Source organism: Diabrotica undecimpunctata, chromosome 5 (genome assembly GCF_040954645.1).
Source record: "Diabrotica undecimpunctata isolate CICGRU chromosome 5, icDiaUnde3, whole genome shotgun sequence".
Lineage (NCBI taxonomy): Eukaryota > Metazoa > Arthropoda > Insecta > Coleoptera > Chrysomelidae > Diabrotica > Diabrotica undecimpunctata.
In genome coordinates this window covers 3517697-3544534 of record NC_092807.1, presented here as the reverse complement: position 1 = coordinate 3544534, position 26838 = coordinate 3517697, and the positions used below count along the sequence as shown (strand labels likewise).

The 26838-nt window shown below is 34.8% G+C and overlaps 1 protein-coding gene across 2 annotated transcripts in view; it reads right to left on the bottom strand.

Moving 5' to 3' along the window:
* The window catches only part of LOC140440989 (receptor-type guanylate cyclase Gyc76C-like), a 338147-nt gene that overhangs the window by 128193 nt on the left and 183116 nt on the right, over nucleotides 1-26838 (bottom strand). The window lies entirely within an intron of this gene.

Here is a 26838-nt window from a genome sequence, read left to right as displayed (position 1 = left end):
TATATATATATATATATATATATATATATATATATATATATATATATAAATATATATATTAATTCTGTGGAGGCTAAGCTAAAGGCTACCAGCGGGGTCACAGGTGGCGGATAGTGGATGGCCTTCAGATATGAAGGTTAGTTGCGAATATACTGAATGAGCAATCCCCGACCAAGCAGCGGCGAAACTGGAGGGTGTAGTGGGTATGCCTTAGGAAAGCATACCTTATAAAATGCTACAATAACCCAAGGAAATTATTGTATTGCCGTCATTAAATAAGCATAGCCTAGTTCCCCTTTCCTGGAAACGGAAGCAGCGTTTTCAGTACCAAGTTGTGGCGTATAGGAATGGATCCTGGACCGCCTCATCACTGGACACTGGGAGGCATGACTGAAGCAGTTTTAATGGCTCCTACACTGCGATAAGGAAAGCAAGGGGAAACTACCTCATTAAACATCACTAGTCCCTTAGCATGGCAAGTATCAGTATTAATACGTCACAGTTTACTGACCATGGTTCTCGGATACCAAGGTCCGGCAGGGGGAGATATAACAAGGATAATAGGGCTTCCCAGGTCGTCAACCAGAGAAATCCCTGTTCTTTAAAGCTCCACAGATCAACAATTACGATCGCTACGTGGAATGTGCGAACAATGTACGAGGAGGGCAAGACACACAGAAATGGATAGTCTTGCTATCGATATAATGAGTGTAAGTGAAATGAGCTGGACTGGATCTGGACAGTGCACAGTACATGACCACCAGATTTATTACTCCGGAAATAGCGAAGACCTACATATTAACGGAGTTGGTATCATAGTGAATAAGAACATCTCTAAATACGTCACAAACTACGTCCCATAGAGAATACTCCTTATTCAGTTTAACACCTTCCCTGTTAAGACCAACATAATCCAGGTATATGCACCTACTGCAGACAAATCAGAAAAAGAGATCGAAAAGAAATAGGAAAAACTATTAGATGAACCAAAAACAAATGGTTGGAAGATCAATGCAGAGAAATAGAATCATTGGAAAGTATATTGTTCTGAAGCTATTTTCTTGTGGCATTTTAAAGTAATTGCTATTTAAATGGGAATAAGCCACAATTAAAGGTTAAAGTACGTTTATTGACGTTTCAATTTCTACTTCGGAAATCGTTCTCAAAATACAAATATTAGTAAAATTTAAAATTTTTAAAACAATTTACTTTTTACAATTTACTAATCGTTGAGAACGATTTCCGTATAAACGTACTTTAACCTTTAATTGTTCCCATTTAAACAGTATGTAATTACATTGGAAAGTAGACACGACTCGTTTAATCTAAGCAGGAATGTACAAACCCAAGAGATCAGGACATATGACTGATGATCATGGCGAACCGGTAATAGACATTGAACAAACAAAGAATATATGGAAGAGATACGTTGAGAAGACATTCGATGACGACAAAGATAACAACCAGATAATTATGGAATGCGACACAGGACCACCAATCACTCAAGACGAAGTCAAAGCCGCAATTAAAGCAACCAAAGCAGGCAAAGCACCAGGGCCCGACAACTTTCATTCAGAATTTTTAAAAATCATGGGAGACGAAGGAGTAAAATGGCTTACGACAACGTTCAATGAAATCTATGACTCGGAAAAAATCCCAGAGAGCTGGTTAAAATCTACATTTATTGTTTTCCATAAAAAACCTAATGCAAAAAAATGCAAAGAGCATCGTATTGTCAGTCTATTGAGCCACATTCTTAAGGTCTTCTTAAAGATAATACACAGAAGAATTTATCAGAAATGCGATTCACAGATCTCACGAACGCAGTTTGAATTCAGGGATGCGTTAGGTACAAGAGAAGCCTTGTTCGCGGTCCAGGTATTATTTCAAAGGTGCAGAGACGTCAACTGAGATATTTATGTATGCTTTATCGACTACCAGAAAGCTTTCGACAGAATCAAGCACGATAAGCTCATGAATATACTAAAGGCAACTGATCTGGATAACAAAGACCTTCGAGTAATCAAGAACATATACTACAACCAATCAGCAGCCATTCGGGTTAAAGACCAACTAACAGAAGAAGTTGCAATAAAGAGAGGAGTACGACAGGGCTGCATACTCTCTCCCCTATTATTTAACGTCTATTTGGAACACGTCAAGAGCCAGGCCTTAGAGAATATCGAAGGGGGTATTCTCATAAATGGTGAGCGCCTGAATAACATCAGATTTGCAGACGACACCATCCTCTTTTCAGACAGTTTGGAAGGTTTACAGACACTATCTGTAAGTCAGTAAGAAGCATATTCCACCTAGTCAATTACTGGTAGATCAGCAACAAATACTCCAAGTACCCCGTTACTACTATTTAGGAACCACCATAAACGACCAATGGGACCACTCAGTTGAGATAAAACAAAGAATTGAAAAAGCCAGGTCAGCATTTGTCAGAATGAGCAAGATATTTAAAAAAAAATCAAAAACGAAAATCCGTCAAATCCGGATTAATATGAGCGTCAAACTTCATTTTTTGGATTCCCACGTTGACTATTTTCCTGAAAATCTTGGAGCTGTCAGCGAGGAGCAGGGAGAGAGGTTCCATCAAGATATAATGAGATGGAGAGTCGTTACTTAGAAAGATGGGATATAAGAATGATGGCTGATTACTGCTGGACCTTGAAGAGAGACTCGATCACAAAAATCCATAAAAAGAAGACCACAAAACCTGTTTACAGGAAAAAAGAGAACGGTTTTATTCAAAAACACCAAATATTCTCTAACGTAGGTTATACTGAATTCTGTTTTTTTAAGAACAACTTAATTTTGCAGTGTAATTTTATATTAAATAAAGTTTCAATAAATATTTTCTCAGTATTTTTGGCAGCTTCTATGAATAATTTCAAACACACTTTTCTTGAAAACTCGACGTGCTGCAAAAAAAAACTAAGTACAGATTCGTGATCAGCACATTCCATTCACTATAGGACACCTAATAAACTAAAACACTTTTTCATGAAAAAAAAATGTAGGCCTGTATATTAAAATTGACGAAAATCTTCGTTGATATGCTTCGATATGAAGTTTACGTAGTTATTTCTCTGGAGTACACTTTTTGATATAAATCTGCTATTTTTACAAGAGTTTTTTTATTATTACAAATTCCAACCCTCAAACATTCCACGTACTAAAAGTAACTCTTACTTTTTAGTATCGGTGTCTTATTTTCCAAATTTGCTAGAATCGAAAACGTCTCCTTATCATTCTTTTAAATGAAAAGAAACTGTCGAAAAGAAACGGGACATCTTCCCTACACGTTTGAGACTGTTATAAAGGTAGATGGGTAGAGAGACAGATAAATACCTTATTTGTCATCGATTTTTTATTCTCCATTGTAAATGTCCTCGAATTATTTTCTCGAAAGTCCTTTGGCGTGGGAGGATGGTTCGTGTCAAAAACAAACTGGCGGTGTTTCGGTAAATAATAGAGCATCCGAGGATATATTGTTATGTCGGCAACAGAAGGTATAAAACAAATAGTTTTCTTTTAAAATAACTACAATCTTTATTGGAAAATACAAGGTAGATTTATTTTGTAGTCTTTTGCTGCTCAATCCATTTTACGTTATCAATCGCCTTTTCAGTGTTGCCATGTTTGAAAAAGTAGGAGAATGTAGGACATTTAGAAACTTTCGGATAATAACTATTTCAGCAATAGGATTTTATAGTACTATATCATTAAAAACCCAACACATAGTCCATTATTCTCTAAACTTCTTCTTCTTCTTCCTCTTTATAAGCAATTCTGCTTGTTCATTCTGGTGCATTGTTCACGGATTAATACCTCTATGGAAGGTCACTCCATGTTTTGCGCGATCGTCCGATACTTCTTCTGCCGATTGGTGAATTATCTCTTGCTATTTTGACGACACGGGTCTACTCCCTTTTGCTTATGTGGTTGTTCCATTCTTTTTTTTCTATTTTGTGTCCATTCATTTATACACTGTACCTTACATTTTCTTCTAATATCTTCTCTTTTCTTTCGATCTCTCAGCGTGTTTCCTGTAATTCTTCTCAGTACTCTCATCGCTGCCGTTTCCAGTAGCCTTTGCGTTGTGGATGTGTCGGATCTTATCTCCGAGGCAGATGTCATTATCGGTCTTACACTGGCTTTATAAATTATTGATTTGATCTCAGTGTTAATGTGTCTGTTTCGCCATATAGTGTTATTAAGGCATCCTGCCAGTCTATTTGCTTTTTGTATTTGATCTCTCACTTCTTTGTCCAGGTCTCCATAGCTGGACAGTGTGATTCCCAGGTATTTTATTTTCATTACTTTTATAATATTTAGGGGAACTTCTCTATTATACAGAAGATAGATTACGTGTTTGAGTCTTACACTGTCAAACGCTTTCTTTAGGTCAATCAGACACAGAAATGCTGGTCTATTATACTCTACTGATTTCTCATAAACTAAAATTAAAAAGAATTGAACTCAGAAAACAACAACCAAAAATTAATGTAAGAATGCTAAAAAACGAAGAAATAAAAAACGAATTAAAAAATAATGTGAATGTTAATATGCAAAAAACACTAACTGACAACAAACAAATTATAGATGTAAATAAAAAGTGGTATAATATAAAAAACACATTACTGAAACCAGCTCAAGAAAGTTTGCCACAACATAGGTAAGAGGCTAAAAAACAGTGGATGACACAAGAAATACTATTACAGATGGAAGAAATAAGGAAATATAAAGAAAAAGATCTACATAAGAAATACAACGAATAATTAAGGAAAAAATCAAAACAGCTAAGGAAATTTATTTGATGAAACAATGTAAAGAGATAGAAGAACTAGAAACAAAATATGATATGAGAAATATGCACAAAAAAATAAGAGAAGTGACTGGAATGGGTCGAAATAAAAAGCAAGGACACATAAAAGACAAAAAAGGAGTACTACTAATAAATTTACCAGAGAAATTAAGACGATGGGAGGAGTATGTTAGAGAACTTTTCCAAGATGAAAGAGGTGAAATGCAGAAAATATATATAATAACGGATTTATTACGGCTGTCGCCGCTTCTCCGCCCCCAATTTCCATCTTTTTCTGTCATATGCAGTTGCCTCTTCTAAGTCTCTTGCCGCCATTGCTTCATCAATATCGTTGCGCCAACTTCTCCGTGGTCGTCCTCTCTTTCTTCTTTCAGGAGGGATCCATTCCAGTACTCTCCTAGGCCATCTGTACTCTGGCATTCTTTTAACATGTCCGAACCAGATTAATTGTTTTCTTTCTACGTCATCATTGATATTTCTCTCCATTTTCATTTCGTTTCTTATTTGTTCGTTTCTAACTCTCTCCAGTTTCGATCTACCGCAGCTTCGTCTCAGATAATCCATTTCTGTCGTCATAAGTTTGTTTTTATTAGCTTTGGTGACGTCCCATACTTCCGAACCGTAAAGTGTAATACTTTGGACTATACTACCGTAAATGTGTTTTTTGGTTTCTCGTCGAATTGTTTTTTGCCAGAGAAGAGAGTTTAAGGCACGGGTCGCTGCTCTGCCCTTGTTTATTCTTTCCCTGATTTCATCTGCGCTATTTCCCTTCTTGTTGAAAATGACCCCCAAATATTTGCAGGATTGCACGCCTTTGATTTTGTCGTCTTCCAAGACTAGGTCACATATTTCATCTGTTCCCACTGAGAGATATTCACATTTTGTCATATTCATGTTTAGACCTGCCACCTCATATTCTTCTTGCAGTTTTCTTACCATATAGCTAAGATCGTAGCTGTCTTCGGCAATTACTACCTGGTCATCCGCAAAGAAAAGTGTATATAGCTTGTTTTCTTCCACCGTTATTCCCATGTTTCTACATTTTTTTACCCATTTCACTAAGGATCTGTCCAAATAGATGTTAAATAAGGTGGGTGACAGACAGCAGCCTTGTCGTAGTCCTTTTGTTGTTTGAAAAGGAGAGGTGATTTTTTGTCCCATTTTAATTCTCGCAAAGTTTTGTTCGTAATATTTTTGAGTGGCGTTAATAAGAATTGGGTTTATTTTCAAGTTACCCATTTCTATCCATAGTTGGGAGATCGGTACACTGTCATATGCTTTTTCCAAATCTATTAAAGCTATATGAGTTTCTCTATTTCTCTGCACTCGTTTTTCCATTGCAATTTTTAATGTGAAGATATTATCCATAGTGGAGCGTCCGGCCCTAAATCCCGCTTGTTCTTCGGGTTGTTTGTCTTTGATATCATTTTCTATCAGGTTTCGTAGTACTTTTGAGTATAGTCGGCCTATAGTAGCAATCACTGCGATCCCTCTATAGTTTTTAGGATCCATCTTTGTGCCTTTCTTGTGTATTGGAGAGATATACGATTGTCTTCATTCTTCTGGAACTTCTTCTCCGTTTAAGCATCTTTCGAATAATTTTCGGATCATCTCAAACAGTTTTGATGATCCATATCTAATCAACTCTGGATATATTCCGCCTGGGCCTGGAGATTTTTTTAATTTCATTCCCTTAACTGCTTCATTCACTTGTTCTATTGATATTTCGATTCTTCCTTCTACTTCCACTTGTTCATTTGTCTGTTTAAACCTTTCTCTTCTCTCTGTTAATAAGTTCTCAAAATGCTCTACCCATGTGTTCTCTGGTATTCTATTTATTATGACTTGGTTTTTTGTCGTTGTTCTCATCGTTTTTATAGTTCTCCAGGCTTCAGAGCTCTTTGTCCCTCCTATATGGTTGTCTAGGTAATGGCATTTTTGTTCCCATGTACTATTTTTCTTTTTAACCACTTCTCATTTGACTTCTTTATTCAAGTTTTTATATTGTTGTTTTGTACGTTCGTCTCCATGTTGTAATAACTGTAGATATACTTCCTTCTTTCTTTTTATCTTTTCTTCCACTTCTTTATCCCACCAATATGGTTTATCTACTCTTCGTACCTGTGGCCCTAAGGCTTCTAGCGCTGCGTCTTTCATGCAGTTTTTTATATGTTCGTATTCATCCGTCGTTGATCTATGTGATTCCTGTAGTTTTTGTGTTAGTCTCCAGGAGTAAAGTAACTGTGTGCTCTCGTTATCTAGATTATCTAAGGTGTACGTAGTTCTCTCTCTAGAAATGCAGAAAATACAAGAATTAAATCCTTTAGAGAGACAGAAGATCACGATAGATGAAATCAAATATGCTATCAAAAACTCTAAATATAATAAGGCAGCTGGATTAGATGAAATACCACTAGAACTGTTAAAACTAGTGGAAGAGGATAACTTGAAAGTATTGGCAGATTTATTCAACACGGTGTACGATATGGGAATAATACCACAAGAGTGGCTGAAGTCAGCATTTATAACCATCCCTAAAAAACAAGCAGCAAAAGAGTGCTCTGATTATCGAACACTGAGCCTAACACTTAGCAGAACTAAAAGTACTGCTGAAAGTAATACATAAGAAAATATACGAAAGGCTAGAGGAGGATATTAGCAAGACGCAGTTCGGGTTCCGAAATGGAATGGGTACTCGAGAAGGACTATTTGCCATCAACATATTGATTCAGCGATTTCGGGATGTAAACGTTGATCTACACTTGTGCTTTGTTGACTAAGAAAAAGCTTTCGATAAAGTAAGACATGAAAAACTAATATCAATACTTATGAACAAGCCCATTGACAGTAAAATCATAAATATAGTGCAAACATTATATTGGAACCAAAGTGCCATAGTTCAAATTGATGGGCAACACTCAGAAAAAATGAAGATTTGTAGAGGAGTTAGACAGGGATGTGTTTTATCGCCACTTTTGTTTAACTTATATTCTGAAGAAATTTTCCAAAACACGTTCAATAATATCAAAGCGGGAGTTACCTTTAACGGAAAATTAATTAACAACTTACGATATGCAGACACTGTGATCATAGCAACGAGTATAGAAAATCTACAACATATTGTCGAAAGCTTAAGTATGAATAGTGCTGAGATGGGAATTACTATAAACGCTAAAAAAACGAAGTACATGCTAATTACAAAAAGACCACAAAATATACATCACCTATTCACAATCAATGGTAACGTGATAGAACAAGTAGAAAAATATCAGTACTTGGGAACTTTGATCAATGAAACCAATGATCATAATGCAGAAATAAACAGGTGAATAGAGATTGCCATATCAGCATTTATACGAATGAAGCCACTCCTAACGGGCAAAAATGTAAATTTGGAGATCAGACTACGTACCATTATTATACGGAGCTGAGACTTGGACATTAAAAAAATGCAATTTAAAAAGAATCGAGGCTTTCGAACTCTGGTTATACCGCAGGGTATTAAAAAATCATGGACTGATAGATTTACAAATAAAGAAGTACTGGAGAGGGTTGGTAAAGAAATAGAACTAATCACTACTATACAAACCAGAAAACAGGAATACCTAGGCCACGTGATGAGGGGACCAAAATATGAAATTTTGAGACTCATAATAGAGGGAAAGATTCAAGGAAGAAAATCTGTTCGCCGAAGGCAGAACTCATGGTTGAAGAATCTACGTGATTGGTATCAATACAGATCGATTGATTTATTTAGAGCAGCAAGTTCAAAAATAAAAATAGCCATTATGATTGCCAACCCCCGTAGGGAAACGGAACTGTAAGAAGAAGATTTCTCATTAATTTGCTTTATAACGAATATTGCATCTGTACACGATCTTCCACTACGAAAACCCTGTTGTTCATCTGCTAAACTTATCCTCTGATTTATTAGTACTTGTTTAATATTAGTTGTAAGTTTTAGCGTAGTATTTAACAAGTTTATACCTCTGTAGTTTTCTGGCTGTTTTTTATCTCCTTTTTTTAATAGTAGAATTAGTTCGCTCGTCTTCCATTCATCCGGTAACCCATAACTGCGAACAGGCTAATATTTTGGATTTGGAAAAATTTTGGAATTTTAATTCAAATACTTACCTTTTTAATGGTAAGTGAAATAAAACGTGGATTTTTTAACAGTTCCGAGAAAAACTTCCCTAGAGAAAAAAGCTAGTCGACTATATGGAATGGAATTAAAGTGGTAATGTCATTGCCAGAAGAAGGGAAGAATTACTTTTGAAACTATAATGCCAATAAAACAAACAAAAAATAATTTCTTTCCTAAAATCACCATTAATTATGCAGGTCTAGAACATTTTACCTTCCCCTCGTAGTATATACAAATCTATAACTAAATATTGATACAAACTATTCATTCCGTAATTGATACATTGTTTACTTTGTCTCTAAACATCGATTACCAAACTAATTAACCGAATATGACCCACGCAGAACAACAATAATACCAACGTTTGCTTTATTACATTTCATCCCTTTCGGCCCTATCCGATCAAGATAATACGACGACCACGCACTAAAAACTTTTTTTTTTTCATCAAAAACCGAAGGTCACTGCCAAAACCAATAAGTCTTATCATCTGAAGAGATAACTTCTTTTTGGTCGATCTAAAAAACATACGGAGCCCTATAAAATGAAATTTTCCATTCGCTACATCGATTGCTTCCAAATAAATTTTATCTCTTGACCCGCAGGGTGTATCATCCCTTCGTAATAATTGAAATTTTTTGAGAGCATAAATCGGGTCGTGGCGATAAATTTTATATGTACATCGTTCTAAAATTTACAGAGTAGAATTTGTAGTAAATTCGAGTTTTATTTGGTAGTGTCTACTTAGCCTATACTGGTTCCATGGTTACAAAAAAGGTGGTACAGTAGGCAGTACAGTAGGCTAAGCTTCATACTATAATTTCTGTATTTTTAAAATTTAAATAATATTTTCAAAATTGAATAAAGTAATTTTATTATAATTATTACAACTAGCTGACCCGCCAAACTTTGTACCGCCTTAAAATTAAATAATGTACATATCAAAGTTTAATTTGTTGTCAACTTTTTATTGTCGGAACGTAAGGGAACATGGAGGTGTTGTAATTTTTAGCGATAATTTTTCGACTGTTCTATCAACCATTCAAATTTCGTCATTTTGTGTCATGTGGAACAATTTCACCCAATCATGTCAACATTAGACTGATAATTGCATTCAGTGCAATTTTCAATCCTTATGACAACACGATCGAGTTTGACAACTTCATCCAAATAAATTTCAAAATGTCACGTTTCGGCAATGAGAATGTTCAAAGTATAAATGCGCTAATCAAAGAAAAAATTCCCAGAAATACAACCTACAGTCACAAATATATTTGGGGAATATTCATGGAATTTTGCTGCGGACGAGAATATGAGTTGAATGAACATAGAAGCTTAGAAGAATTGGCGTTGATACTAAAAGTTTTGGGCCGTCAATATGAGCAAGAAAACGGGGACGAATTCAAAGAGGCAACGGTGAAGACAATGTGGAATGTTTCGTGCAAACTATTGCAAGAAAAGTACTATAATGACTATAATATTATCAATCAGGAAGAAACTATAAGCAGATCCATGTAAACATAAGGCCAGTTCAGTTTCGTTAAATTGGTCTGAAATTAACAAAATAATATTGCTTTGGGATGAAGATACCCCTGAAGGTCTTATGCGTAAATTTTACCATATTGCTGCTGTAGAATTAGGGTGGCGAGGAGGAGAGGCAGTTGCTTATCTGGTGGATTTTTTTCAAATCGAGAAAAATAACGATGACACTCCAACAAATCGCATTGAATACAATCCGGTATTCAGTAAAACGTGCCAAGGTGGTTCTAAAAGCTGTGCAAGTAGTAAATGGTTGGTTATCAATAGTGAGAGACAAAGATGCCCTGTACGTCTTTTTCACAAACTGATATCAAAACGAGGCGACAATATTACCTCACCACGACTGTTCTTAAAACCAAATCGACACTGGAAAAATGAAACTGACAAATGGTACGATAATGTACCTGTTGGAAGAAATACAATGAATGGATGGACTAAATCTTCTGCTGAAGCAATTGGCTTGAATGTAAAGGAGAAAAAGATAACAAATCACTCGAATAGATCAACTGCTGTTAGCGAATTAGCAAAAAGTGGTGTAGAAGAACAACAATTGCTAAAAATTACTGGTCATGGCAATCAGAATTCTATAAAACCATACTTGAATCTCGATCAAGAACACCACAACAAGATTATAAATATTATGCGTGGTAATAGATCTTCTATAGTAGAGAACAGCAACGAATCTAATGTTAACTTAAATTTTAATAATTGTACTTTCACTAACTGTACTTTTAATAAATAAATGTTTCGTTATGATTTTTTTTTTCGAAAAATTATCCGCCGAATATCCCTCGGACATTGATGAATGCCTCATAATTTCATGACAAATTTCTCAAGCTCGTTGCTTGGTAACAGCACTCGGCCTTCGGCTTCGTGCTGTTACCAAGGAACGAGCTTTCGATTGTCATGAAATTATCTCGTCTGTTATCAATGTCCTAGGGATATTACTACTGATAATAAAATCTCTACACGACCAGTTTGCTTAAATGATATATCATGTGAATACTAGGGTGAATTTTGTGCATTAGAAATTATAGATGTTAAAACTATTTTAGAAGAGTGTATATAACCGGAAATCAAGTCTCAGAGAACTCACAACAACCAGACGCAAGAAAGGAGATTGGATGACAGAAGAAATCTTGGAAATGATGGAGGACAAAAGAATATCAACATAGCTCAGTATCAACAGCTGCATAATCAAATAAGAAGGAAAATAAGAGAAGCTAAAGAGACTTATTTCGCTGGAAAATGCCAAGAAATAGAAGACTTACAAAACAAATATGATTACTTCAATCTCCATAAGAAAGTTAAAGAATTGGCTGGGGTAGCAAAACAAAAAACCTCAAGCATACTAATGGACAAACAAGGAAACATTTTAGTGGAGACAGAACAAAAATTAGAAAGATGGAAAGAATATAGAGGAATTATTCCATGACCAAAGACAGGAAAATAAATATGAAGATAATCAGAGTAAAGACGAGGGACCCGAAATAACAAAGTCAGAAGTTATGCATGCAGTAAAGTCCATGAAAAATAATAAAGCTGCTGGTCCAGATGAAATACCAAGTGAATTGCCAAAACTGGTCAATGAAAAAAACATAGATCTTTTAGACCAACTACTGAACACAATCTATTCCACAAGAATCATTCCACGTGAAATTCTGACATCAACATTTATTTGTCTACCAAAGAAAGTAAATGCCAAAGAATGTAGTGATTATAGAACGATCAGTCTAATGTCACATACCTTAAAGACCCTGCTAAAAATCATCCATAATAGAATACACGCTAAGCTGGAGATGGATATTAGTGATTCCCAGTTTGGATTTAGGAATAGAGTGGGCACAAGAGAGGCACTATTTTCTTTTAACGTGCTGACCCAAAGATGTTTGGATGTTAATCGAGATCTTTATGTATGCTTTATAGACTACAAGGCATTCGATAAGGTAAAACATGACTGACTTAGAAGTACTCAAAAACAAGAATCTGGATGTGAGGGAAGTAACATTGATATCAAATTTATACTACAGCCAACGATCAAATGTGAAAATTGGAAGAGAGGTGTCAGAAGAAGTGGAGGTAAGGAGAGAGGTCAGGCAAGGTTGCATACTGTCGCCGTTATTGTTTAATGCTTATTCTGAAGAAATCATACAAGAAGCTTTGGTAAACGAGACAGTCGGCATAAAAGTGAACGGAAGTTTAATTAACAACATTAGGTATGCCGACGATACAGTCATAATAGCCCACAACTTGGAAGACTTGGAAAGAAACACAATAATAAGATATAGTGGAGAATACGGACTCTCTCTTAACATCAAAAAAACCAAATTCATGAAAATTAGCAAGAACAACAATACAAACGAAATATTAACGGTAGGCGGCCAGCAGATTGAGAGAGTAAAAAGATATACTTACTTGGGAACGATAATCACAGAAAATAACGATTATACTGCAGAAATAAGAGTCAGAATTGAAAAAGCACGTGCCAACTTCGTGAAAATGAAAAAGATTTTATGCAGCAAAGATCTGACATTGGCCCTCAGAATAAGGCTAATTAAATGCTATGTACACAGTGTACTCTATTATGGAGCTAAATCATGGACATTAAACCGGAATATAATAAATCGACTTAACGCGTTTGAAATGTGGACATTTAGAAGATTGTTAAGGATTCCATGGGTAGATAGAGTCACGAATACAGAAGTGTTAGTGAGAATAAGCAGAGAGAGGGAAATGGAAAATACAATAAAAGAAATGAAATTGCAATATCTTGGACATGTGATAAGAGGCGAAAGATATAACATCTTGAGACTCATAATTCAAGGAAAAGTAGAGGGTAGGAGAAGCGTAGGAAGAAGACGCGTTTCCTGGTTGAAGAACCTTAGAGAGTGTTTTGGTTGCAGATCAAGGCAATTGTTCAGAGCAGCTGCCTCGAAGGTCAGAATAGCCATGATAATTGCCAACCTTCGTCTCGGGGATGGCACTTAAAGAAGAAGAAGAAGAATCACAACTAGATCAGCAACTTGTTTCCATAACATCTTAACAAAAATAAACAGTGAGATTGTTGGTTGTGGAATTGTGGACCCATGTATTTCTGACCATCTTGCTCAATTTCTTTGCTTAAAAACAAAATCTGAAAAAAGTCAGTGCTAATACATACAGAAAACATATAACAAGTAATGGGCTAAAAACAAATTACCAAAAAAAAGACTATGTATTAGAGATCAATACTACTTAGTAATAGATTTAGGATAAGATTGTATAAGAATCAATGACTAATGAAAAAATGAGTAAAAATTGTAAGATTGGCGAATGGCGAGTGTCCGCAGTCATATAAACCCAAACAAACAACACCAAGTAATGGCATCCTCATGTTAAAAAAGTCAAAATTAATTAATTAAAAACATTAGCTCAATTTATTACCGAAATGTACCTATGTAAAGTTAACTGAAATTAATTTTCCAACAAAAAAATCACGAACTCATAGTAAAGCTCCAATTTCTTGGTTTGATGATGAACTAATAGTAATGCGAGAAAAATTTTCCACAGTCCAGATAATTGCTGATGTTACAAGGAATATAGTGAGTATAAAAAGTTAAGGTCGATCGGATAGCCAAGCGGGCTGGGCGGCTGGCTTCTCCTTCGCTTCACTGCGAGAGATGTCAGTTCGATCCCCAGCTCGGTGACAGAAAACAAAAAGGCTAACGCAGCAGTTTAAAATTCTAAAATGAATCTGCGGCTTAATCTAGAATATGCTGGTATCTGATCGGCCTATGGTGGAGCAGTACGGCAAGAGATAAGGGCTTGCGGCTTGGTGATACTCCTCCATAGATCCCTACCGGAAGGGCGTGTGCCGCCTAAATACCGGGTATATATATATATATATATATATATATATATATATATATATATATATATATATATATATATATATATATATATATAAAAAGTTAAGAAGCACTGTAAGTCAACAATACCATTAAATAAAAAACTGGCTTATGAGAATTTATTTTCCAATTCAGAAAATATATCTCGTGACAGTTGGAAAGTTATAAATTATCAGTAGTAATATCCCTAGGACATTGATAACAGACGAGATAATTTCATGACAATCGAAAGCTCGTTCCTTGGTAACAGCACGAAGCCGAAGGCTGAGAAGGCTTCGTGCTGTTACCAAGCAACGAGCTTGAGAAATTTGTCATGAAATTATGAGGCATTCATCAATGTCCGAGGGATATTCGGCGGATAATTTTTCGAAAAAAAAAAATCATAACTCAACATAACGAAACATTTATTTATTAAAAGTACAGTTAGTGAAAGTACAATTATTAAAATAAATGAACTCATATTTTTCTTTCTCATATTGACGGCCCAATCTTTTAGTATCAACGCCAATTCTTCTAAGCTTCTATGTTCATTCAACTCATATTCTCGTCCGCAGCAAAATTTCATGAATATTCCCCAAATATATTTGTGACTGTAGGTTGTATTTCTGGGAATTTTTTCTTTGATTAGCGCATTTATACTTTGAACATTCTCATTGCCGAAACGTGACATTTTGAAATTTATTTGGATGAAGTTGTCAAACTCGATCGTGTTGTCATAGGGATTGAAAATTGCACTGAATGCAATTATCAGTCTAATGTTGACATGATCGGGTGAAATTGTTCCACATGACACAAAATGACGAAATTTGAATGGTTGTTAGAACAGTCGAAAAATTATCACAGAAATAAATTTCAAAATAAAAAAGTCTGTCTAAGCGCGATTACATCAAACGATTTCAATAATTACTTTACTTCAGTAGCTAAACATAATTAGAAGTTCTTTTAATTCCACAAATGAAAATGTAGCCATAGATTTTTTAAAAGATGTACACTTTACTTGCGACTCTTTATTTTTTTTTACCTGTTAGTGATACTGAAGCATAGATTGAAAAATTCACGCTGCACGGTTTTTATTTCTTAAACAAAAAAATAATTGTGGAAACAATCTGTATAATTATTGACAAATTAATTATACTTTACAATAATTGTATTACTGAAGGGATTTTCACAGATGTATTAAAAGTAACAAAAGTGCTACCAGTGTTCAAAAAGAGAGCTTTAGATGAAATTGGAAATTATGGTCCTATCTCAATCATTCCCATTTTCGGCAAAATTTTTGAGAGCATTCTTAATGTTCGTTTGATAGAATATCTAGAAAAACACAAAATACTTCACTGTAATCAATATGGATTTAGAAAAAAGTGTAGCACTACACTAGTTATACAGAAAATTGTGAGAGATATAGTTGATGGCTTGGAGAAAGGCCATTTTGTGTCTTTGACATTGTGTGACTTATCCAAAGCTTTTGACTGTGTTTCGCATGAATTACTGTTGGAAAAAATACATAAATACGGTATTAGGGGAAAAACTCTTAATCTAGTTAGATCATACTTAACAAATAGAAAATAGGTAGTTTTTCTTAAAAACAGCTATTCTGAGTTTAACACTGTCGAATATGGGATTCCTCAACGTTCGATATTAGGACACACTTTGTTTCTTATTTATCTGAACGATTTATTTCACTATACTTTTCCTATAAAATGTGTTTGCTTCGCAGATGACACAACTCTCATTAATACTGATATTAATCAGCATAATTTAAAAATTAAAATAGATTGTGATACCCAGAAAGCAAAAAACTGGTTTGTACATAATGGGCTGCAGATAAATGAAGAGAAAAATCAGAATTGGATTTTTAGTTCCGATTGGAAGTATATCTCAAGAAATAGTGTTAAACTATTAGGAATCTTTGTAGATGATAATTTGGATTGGAGTGCTCATACAGATTACTTGAGTTCTAGACTTGCTACAAGTATATTTTTAATACGCAACTTAGTTTATAGATTCCTAAAAGTACCCTTAGAATGTGCTACTTTGCACTATTCCATAGCCATTTACAGTGCGGAATAACTGTTTGGGGTAATTCTTGTCACGCAGATCGAATTGTTAAGCTACAAAAAAGAGTAGTGAGGATACTTGCAAGAGCAGAGTATAGGGGACACTGTAAACCTTTATTTCTGGATTTAGGTATTATACCACTCCCTCAACTCTATATATGAGACGCTGATTGAAACTCATGCCAAGAAAGGTAAGTTTAACATAAACTCCAACTTCCATGATGACGGTACAAGATTTAGAGATGCTATTAGAGCACAACGTTTTAGGTTGACAAAGAGCATAAAAAATTTGACTGATGTTGGTTTGTGAAGTTTTTGCCAGATGAAGTAAAAAGTCTTCACTTGTTATCGTTTTAGATTAAAATCAAATCACACTTTTTGAAACATTGTTTCTATTCAAAAACCGAGTACGTAAGTACAGCTTTTACACAATAGTTCTAGTTTGATCAGGTTATGCTGATATTTCATGTTTTTATATTCTTATTTAATGTGTTTGTCGTTTCTTAATTGCACTTTGATCTTGTTGCAAAAACACTCGCATTTTACTTCGAAATATTCGCTATTAAAAATAAGAAAAATTCAGAGATTGTACACTTTGATTTTAAATATTGGATAGGAGATTGTACGGTATTAAAATTTAGGGTCATTGGACGTAGATTGTACGTTTTGAATTGAAGTATAATTTTCTGCCTTAGAAATTCATTGAATGATGACCATTTTGAAAAGAAATTTTCTATTGTTTCGATTCACGACTAGAAACTCGACGTAATGTGACATCTATCTAATTTTTTGTGTAATATGGAGATTATGTACTTTGAAACTATACCCCTCTAAGTTAGCAGGAGACTAACTTTTCTTTTTAAACAGCCTCAAGACGTCCTAATTCTTGAAATAAGACAAATTCTGTTTAAATTTGTTCCAGCAATTTTTCCATTAAACATATGTATATATTTTTCGCATTATTATTGTCGGCAAATAAGCTACATACACGATTTTTCCACTCTTCAAACATTGTTTCACCGTCGAACGTAGACCGAGGGTAAACAAACTTGTTTCCATCTTGAAACCGCCTCTAAAGCCTCAGATTAGCTTAACCTTTGTGTACTCAAAGACTTAACAAAGCACACATCGCTCTAGCGATAACTCAGAGCGAATATTGAGCCCCTGTGACGTGTGCCGGTGCAATATTTTCTGCACGTTATGGCCCTTTCTGTCACAAAGAGCGTTTTTAAAGGCTCTCGGGGGTGTTTATTTGAGTTTGTTGTCTGGTTCAATTTGATGAGGGGATAACTCTTGGGGCTAGGGCGCTAGGGTCCCGGATAGTGCATGTCTCCAGGGTGGGAATTGATCGCAGGTGGTCGGATTTGTCTTAATCGGATTCGAGCATGATTGAATGTACAGTTTGATGGATGGAATTTGAATATTGAATCGTTTAATAAATACAGGGGTTGTACAAAAAATATTTTGTCTAATAGTGATAACATAATTTTGCGATATACGCTTATTATTAAGTATAATTATAGTATTTGCTTTTATTATATTTCTAAAATTATAATATTTTGAAATTTTTCACTAGTGTATAGCATTAAGTTCGAGATTATCAGTTTTGTCATAACAAATGTACTATTAAGACACCAACATTATTTGGTTTTTTTCTCGTTTACCACAAGTCCTAATTCACTTGCCGCGTCAGCAAGCCTTGTAAAACACTGCACCATGTCTCTCATACTTCTGCTCACTATAACTATATCGTCAGCGAATGCAAGAATTTGCATCGATCTATTAAAAATCGTTCCATTCATTCTAATATTTAATTGTATGATTACCTTTTTCAAGGCAATATTAAAGAGGAGACACGCCAGCGCGTCCCTTCAATTCTAACGCATGAGCTTACGTTTTGCATTGTTAGCTGGGTCAACTTAACTAACTTAGGTGGGATCCCAACGTCTATCATTGCATTATATAATGCAGTTCTTTTCACACTGTCATAGGTTGCTTGGAAGTCGACGAAGAAATGGTGTATATCTACGTTATATTCTATTGTCTTTTCTAGAATCTGTCTATGTGCTTGAATTTGATGTGTAGTTGACTTTCCAGCAGTAAATCCGCATTGACCAACAATATCCTTTGTAAAAAGTTTAAGTCTTTCCAACAATAAATTGCCGAAGATTTTATACGCAGATGCTAACAGAGTAATGCCTCTATAGTTCTTACATTCCAATTGATCACTCTTTTTATGCCACTGACATATTATTCCCTTTAGGGAATAATACTCCTGCTGGACATTTTTCATTATTGAGATTCTGAGGTTTTGTCCTCATTGTTTAGGTATTTATTGCGTTCTCCAAGCATTATTAAATAACTTGAGTAGCCATACTTATCTTTCTCTTCTGTGTAGTTTACGTATTTCGTGTATTTTTGTATTTCCTAACAAATGAATCAATACACATTGCCGCCTACGCCGATGACATCAGCTATGTCTCGCAGAACAAAAGAGGAGTCAGAAATATATCCACAAATAAAAACTGCAGCACAAGAGACTTAACTACATAGAAATAAATATTCAAAAGACAAAAATGTTAACACGCGCAAGAGCTAGGGGAAACAGAAGCACAGTTGAATTAGGACGTATTGAAACAGTAGAAAGTTTTCCATATCTGGGAGTTAAATTAAGTACTGATGGTGTAACAATATTATTTGGTTATACGGGAGCTAAAAAAGGGGACAGAACAAATACTGGACTTGGAGATAGGGTAAGCAAAAAAATTGAAACGTATGCGAATGGCTACTCGTGTTTTGGTTGGAGAGCAAGGTGGTGGATAAGGTGGAAAAGAAACTAAAATATTACAATTAGCTAGTACATAAAACATATTTATTTATAAACTTTTTAAATTGTTATGAGAGCAAATCTTAGTGTATTAACGATAAATGTTTATTTAGAAAAATTTAACAAAACTACTCGCTTCAAGGGCGAGTTATTTCTTTTTAAATTATAGAAAAAGCTCGTTATCTTACATTTCAACAAAAAAAAAAACATTCAACAAACTTCAAACAATCAAAATCTGACCCTTGACAGACAAGAAATCAAGGCTGACAAATCCTGGGAGAAATGAAACCAAATACCAAAACCGGACTTCAGGTTATCCTGGAGCATAACTATATGTGATCCTTCAACCTCAGCTACTTATTTTCCGCCAAAAATCATGTCGGCTTACTTAGCCCTCAGACTGCTGTTATCAAATCCCTTGTCACAGGATACAGCTTACAACAAATGGTGATTAACTCACATTACAGAGATTGACACACTGCATTTTCAGCTCAAATCACCTTCCTCTTATCACACACATGGCATTAAGAGAAACTTTACCGGTTTTTCAAAACCCTTACGAAAACGATGTTCACTTGCCTAGTACCTCCATTCTCTGACCGTGAACCTTCGTACATGGTCGTACCAGGTTTACATCGCAGCCAATAGGATTTCTCCTCCGCGACGCCTTCGCGGCAAAATTTAACCCTAAAGTACCGGAATTTAAATTTTTGTGGAAACTTATTTAAAATAAAACGTAATTAGGAGAGGTAAAATTCGGCAGGAAACCACAACAAGGACCACAAAGGAGATGGGCTGATGATATTAAGAAGATCGGAGGACACAACTGGAAGCAAGTGGCGCAAAATAGAAAACACTGGATTGATTTGAGGTCTATGTCCAAAGTTGGATTACTTAAGGCTGAAGAAGAAGAAGAAAATTCGAGAACTACGCTGCTAATATTGTTTTCAGCCGATTCGGCAAAAACCTTGAGAAGCAAATAGCTTTAGGTCGCTGTCACGCCATCAGCCAGGGGCGTATCAAATTTATTTTTATTTTTAAAAGAAAAATATTATGCTACTCAGAATTTGGAGAAGATCGGCGCGGGAGCAGCAATGTTGGAGACGTAGTCTGAAGGAGGCTTAAGGCTCGATTTGGGCTGTAGCACCATTGGAGAGAGCGAGAGAGAGAGAGAGAGAGAGAGAGAGGGAGAGAGTTGCTTTTCTAATTTTAATATTAAATCCATTATTTAGTTTAAGTTTACTTTCATATTGTTTCTGTCATATCACTATTTTGTCTATTGTAGTTCGTTTCGTCTTTTGGTCCTCTTATTTTTTCCATTTTTTTTTTTTGATAGTTTTGATTTTATTCGAGAGTATTCTAGTTTTTCTATTATATTGATTGATTAATATCTTTTCTAAACTCTTCCAGCATTCCTTATTTAATCCGTTTATCATTATTTTAACCTTATTTCTTTCAACTTGATATATTATCGTGTCTTGTTATATATGTTTTTCTGTGTCGCATTCTTTCGTAGTACATAATATTTTCAAAGTGCGAAAATCTACGCCCCTGATCTACTAATCTATTAAGACAATGTGTGTAGATTAATTAAGATATATTTACATTAATTTGTTTCCATCAGTATATCGCCAGAAATGACAACAAAACGATGACACAAACGTCGACCATCACGACTTGATAAACACTTTTTTATTTTTTTTTTACTGTTTTTTTTTTCAATATAAACGCTTTCAAAGTTCGCTGTCGTCTTTTGTTAGCAAAATATTAATAGACAAGCTAGAAACAATGCTTTTGTCGGAGGGCAGACGTTATTTGCATCATGACTGTGATGTCAATCATATTTTTAACAAAAACAACGAGTGTTGCGAGTAAAGACGGATGAATATATTATTATTCTATAACTTTGATCAATATAAGTTGTCATCTTTAATCAGTTTAGATATTTCTATAGGTTAATAATTTATCTGGGCCTTTAGGTTGCACAGATATATATATATATATATATATATATATATATATATATATATATATATATATATATCTTCTTCTTAGAGTGCCATATCCCTACGGAACGTCGGCGACTACCATGCTTATAATATTTTTATACTGATCTCGGTCTTGCGCTACGTGTAGCAATTGGTCCGCTGTCAAACCTGTCCACTGCCGCAAATTCCTCAACCAAGAGAGTTTCTTCCGTCCTATCCATTTCTTTCCTTCGATTTTACCGTTGAGAATTAGCCGAAGGAACTCATATCTTGGTCCTCTGATTATATGTCCAAGATATTCTAGTTTACGCCTCTTAATAATATTTAATAGAGTTCGTTGATGTCCCATTCTTTGAAGAACTTCTTCGTTTCTGGTTCTGCTAGTCCATGGAATTTTTAGTATCCTTCGATACAACCACATCTCAAACGCCTCGATTTTATTCATGATATCGGCGTTTAAAGTCCAAGTTTCACATCCATACAAAAGTACAGACCACACGTAACATCTTGTAAACTTTTCACGGATTTCCAAATTTAATGAGTTATTGGATAATAGAGGCTTGAATTTTTAAAATGAGTTTCTTGCCTGTTCAATTCTACATCGAATTTCGAATGATGGATCTAGATTTTGGGTATTCCAGCATCCAAGGTATTTGAATCTCTGAACTCTCTGCAGCGGTTGTTGGTTTAATATCAGTTGGGTTGCGCCGATATCCACTTTACTGGTCACCATGTATTTAGTTTTATCAATATTTATCGACAGTCCCCAATTTGTGCATTCCATGTCAACTCTATTGATTAACTCCTGCAGATCGTCGATGTTTTCAGCTAGAATCACAGTATCGTCGGCGTACCGTATATTGTTAATTATTTCTCCTCCTATGATAATTCCGTTTTGATCTTTTAAAGCTTCCCTAAATAGATTCTCAGAATACACGTTAAAGAGGGTGGGAGATAGTATACAGCCTTGTCTTACGCCTCGTTCAATACTGATTGGCTTTGATTCTCTGTTGTTGGTATTAATAATGGCTGTTTGGTTGCAGTAAAGTTTGGCAATAAGTTTGATGTCTTTCTCATCTAGTTGGATGCTCTGCAAGGCGGTAATTAGTCTGGTATGCTGAACGCGATCAAATGCCTTTTCAAAATCAATTAAGCACATATATACGGGTTTTCTTACCTCCCAACATCGTTGAAGGAGTGTTTGCATAGAAAATAGTGCTTCTCTAGTTCCAAGGCATCTCCGGAACCCGAACTGCTCTTGACTAATTATTTCTTCGCACTTGTTGTTAATTCGATTTAGAAGAATATGCAACAGTATTTTAACGGCATGGCTCATTAAACTAATGAGTCTACAGTCGCTACATTTCTTAACGTTTGGTTTCTTAGGTAGAGGAATAAAGATCGATTTTAACCAGTCCGATGGAATTTCACTGGTATCATATATTTGATTGAAAAGTACAGCGAGTTCTTTTATATTGTCATTTGAGAGTAATTTTAGCCATTCGCTGTATATTTGATCTGGTCCACTGGCTTTGTTGTTTTTGGCTTGGGGTATGGCTTTTTCCACTTCACCTTTTAAGATTGATGGTCCTGTACTTGCACTTAAGTTAGGTAGTGATCCTCGATCATCCTTAAATAATGCTTTAATGTAGTTTTCCCATTCCTCCATTACTTCGTCTTCTAGGGATAGTGCATGACCTTCATTATTCGTTAATGTTATGGGTGTATTTCTTTTGTGTACTGTAACTTTTTTTATTTTCTTATGCGTGTTAAATTCGTCATGTTTTCGTTGCAATTCTTCTAGTTCCTCACATTTTGCTTGCATCCATAACTCTTTGGCTTCCCTGATTTTTCTTCGAATCAGATTATGCTTTCGTTTATACTCTGAGTTATTTCTATTTTTAAGCTGTCCTCTTTCGTCCATCATTTCGATTATTTCATCTGTCATCCATGCTTGCTTTTTATAATGGGTGACAGTTCCACTTTGCGTTGCTGTATCGATGATACCATTCTTTATGTTATCCCATCTTTCTTCCACTGTTGGTACATTGTATACTTGTGTGATGTTGTCTCGAATTTTTTCGTTCATTGTCTGTTCAAAGTGATGTTTAAATTCTTCTTCTTTTAGTTTTTGTCTATAGTATTTCTTTGTAACGGAAGGCTTTTTGATTGTCTTTAATTTTAGGTTGATTCTAGATGCCAATAAATTGTGATCGGTGGCTGCGTCGGCACTTGATTATGTCTTAGTACATTTACATGAGTTTCGAAATCTATTGTTAATCATGATATAATCTATTTGGTTACGCATTACACTACGATGGCCATCTCTCGGTGATATCCATGTATAGAGACGTCTTTTTGGTTGTTTAAAACATGTGTTGGTGATAACAAAGTTTTTCTCTTGGCAGAACTCTACCAATCTATCACCTCTTTCGTTTCTTTCCCCAAGACCGAATCCTCCAGTAACTCCGGGAGTTATGTCTTCCCCTACTTTAGCGTTGAAGTCTCCCATTATTACACAAATTTCGTGTTTTTTGTGTTATTTAGTGCTTGCTTTAATACATGGTAAAATTCATTAATTTCGTTGTCTGTACTGTTACTTGTAGGAGCGTATACTTGTATTAAGTTTATATTAATCTTACTTTTAATAGTTATCATCATTATTCGCTCTGAAAGAGGAACAAATTTGTCAACCAGATTTTCAAGTCGTTCCTTAAGAATTTACCAACACCACATTTTCATGAACGTCATCCGTTTTTCCGGAGTAATAAGTAATATTATATTATATTATATATATATATATATATATATATATATATATATATATATATATATAATATATATATATATATATATATATATATATATATATATATATATATATATATATATATCAACCAGTGGTGCTCGGAATAGATGGAGAATATACAGATCATGTCAAAATCTTAAGGGGAGCAAGACAGGGGTGAATAATTCGCATCGGAAAAGCTAAAAGTGTATTCTTCACTATGAGCTCTGTGTTCAAGAGCCATGACCTCACTCTAGAAATAAAAATAAGGCTCCTTAAATGTTACGTGTACTCAGTGCTTCTGTACGGAGTAGAAACGTGGACATCTCTCAACTCTGTCTGGACAACTCTATCAAAGCTTCAGACTTTTGAGGTATGGTTATACAGAGGGATCCTGAAGATACCATGGACAGACAAAGTCACCAATGAAGAAGAACTGAGGAAGATGAACACAACCGCGGATTTGGTCAACATCGTGAAGGGCCGTAAGCTGCAGTACTTATGACATATGAGAAATCAAGGCAGATATGAACTACTCCAATGCATTTTGCAAGGTAAAATTGAAGGAAAAAGGGCCTCGGGACAAAGAAGAATATCCTGGCTTGCTAACCTGAGAGCATGGTATAGAATAACCTCAACACAGCTATTATGTATAGCAACCAACAAAGTCATCATAGGCAGTATGATCGCCAACGTTCGGAACGGACAGGCACGCAAGACGAAGAAATGACTTTACCACAGGTTAATGATGATGATACCTCCTTTGTTATTCCACATTCCAGGAGTATCTCACAAGTTTTTCGATCTGAATGAAAGCTCAAAAGTTAATACAGTTATCCACATTATATCACCGGTTCCGTTATCTTTGTAACGGTCTCTCCTCTACAATAACGTTTTTGGAATGCTCCGGTTATTGTTTATTTATCGAGGACTCGCCGATATATTTAAATTGTAATAATAATTGTTTGTTTTGTGATTTGTCCGCCTCGCTTTCAATTTATTTTTAGCAGTTACCTGTTTTTAATTCGGTTTGGCCAGGTACAAGATCGGTTGCAAAATATATGATGTCATTCTTATTATTGTTTTGTCAGTTTTTAGTTTATAAACAAAGAACTTGTGTTTCATGGATTGTAGTTGTGATAGGGGAAATAAGAAAATCGGTAGAGGTCAACAAAATATTCGTGAATATTTTTGTTATGTATTTTATAATTTTTTATAAACATAGTTGTATGCTGTTCAAAAAAAAACAACGATATCCAAATGGAGAAGTTCGTAAATTAAATATAACAAGCCAAAATGTTTCATCAAAATGTTCTAAGCCAAAGCATAAGATTAATAAAAAGTTTTAAACCAAATGAACAAAAATAAACCTAATACGATCACACAAGCAATATAAACTTCCGTAAAGAAGATTGTTCACAGAACAATCTGTTCAAAATTGAGTCCTCTAGTTGTTTATTACTGTGGCCGACATATTTTCTTGCCACTGTTTATATAATGTTCTCTTCTCTCTGTTTTCTTGAACTTCGTTTAGCCAGCCTAGGTCTCTTTATTTTTAAACTTCTTTCTTGAAGTTTTTCAAAGTATTTCAATAGCAGTATCTCTAATAGTACTGGCCATCTTCCTCCAAATTGTATTAGGACTTCCTTTCACGCTCTAGCACATATTTTAGCATTTTTGACCTGAATGGCCTTCTTGCTCTTATTTTAACATTCAACTTCTGATTTTTTTGTAGTCCTCTTCGATATTTTGGTTTAGTTATAATTTTCTCTTCTCTCTTATTTTTTCTTGAACTTCGTTCCATTTGTTTGTCTTTCTTGAAGTTTTTCAAAGTATTTCAATAGCAGTATCTCTAATAGTACTGGCCATCTTCCTCCAAATTGTATTAGGACTTCCTTTCACGCTCTAGCACATATTTTAGCATTTTTGACCTGAATGGCCTTCTTGCTCTTATTTTAACATTCAACTTCTGATTTTTTTGTAGTCCTCTTCGATATTTTGGTTTAGTTATAATTTTCTCTTCTCTCTTATTTTTTCTTGAACTTCGTTCCATTTGTTTGTCTTTCTTGAAGTTTTTCAAAGTATTTCAATAGCAGTATCTCTAATAGTACTGGCCATCTTCCTCCAAATTGTATTAGGACTTCCTTTCACGCTCTAGCACATATTTTAGCATTTTTGACCTGAATGGCCTTCTTGCTCTTATTTTAACATTCAACTTCTGATTTTTTTGTAGTCCTCTTCGATATTTTGGTTTAGTTATAATTTTCTCTTCTCTCTTATTTTTTCTTGAACTTCGTTCCATTTGTTTGTCTTTCTTGAAGTTTTTCAAAGTATTTCAATAGCAGTATCTCTAATAGTACTGGCCATCTTCCTCCAAATTGTATTAGGACTTCCTTTCACGCTCTAGCACATATTTTAGCATTTTTGACCTGAATGGCCTTCTTGCTCTTATTTTAACATTCAACTTCTGATTTTTTTGTAGTCCTCTTCGATATTTTGGTTTAGTTATAATTTTCTCTTCTCTCTTATTTTTTCTTGAACTTCGTTCCATTTGTTTGTCTTTCTTGAAGTTTTTCAAAGTATTTCAATAGCAGTATCTCTAATAGTACTGGCCATCTTCCTCCAAATTGTATTATGACTTCCTTTCACGCTCTAGCATATATTTTAGCATTTTTGACCTGAATGGACCTTCTTTTTCTTATTTTAACATCCACCTTCTGATTTTTTTGTAGTCCTCTTCGATATTTTGGTTTAGTTATAATTTTCTCTTC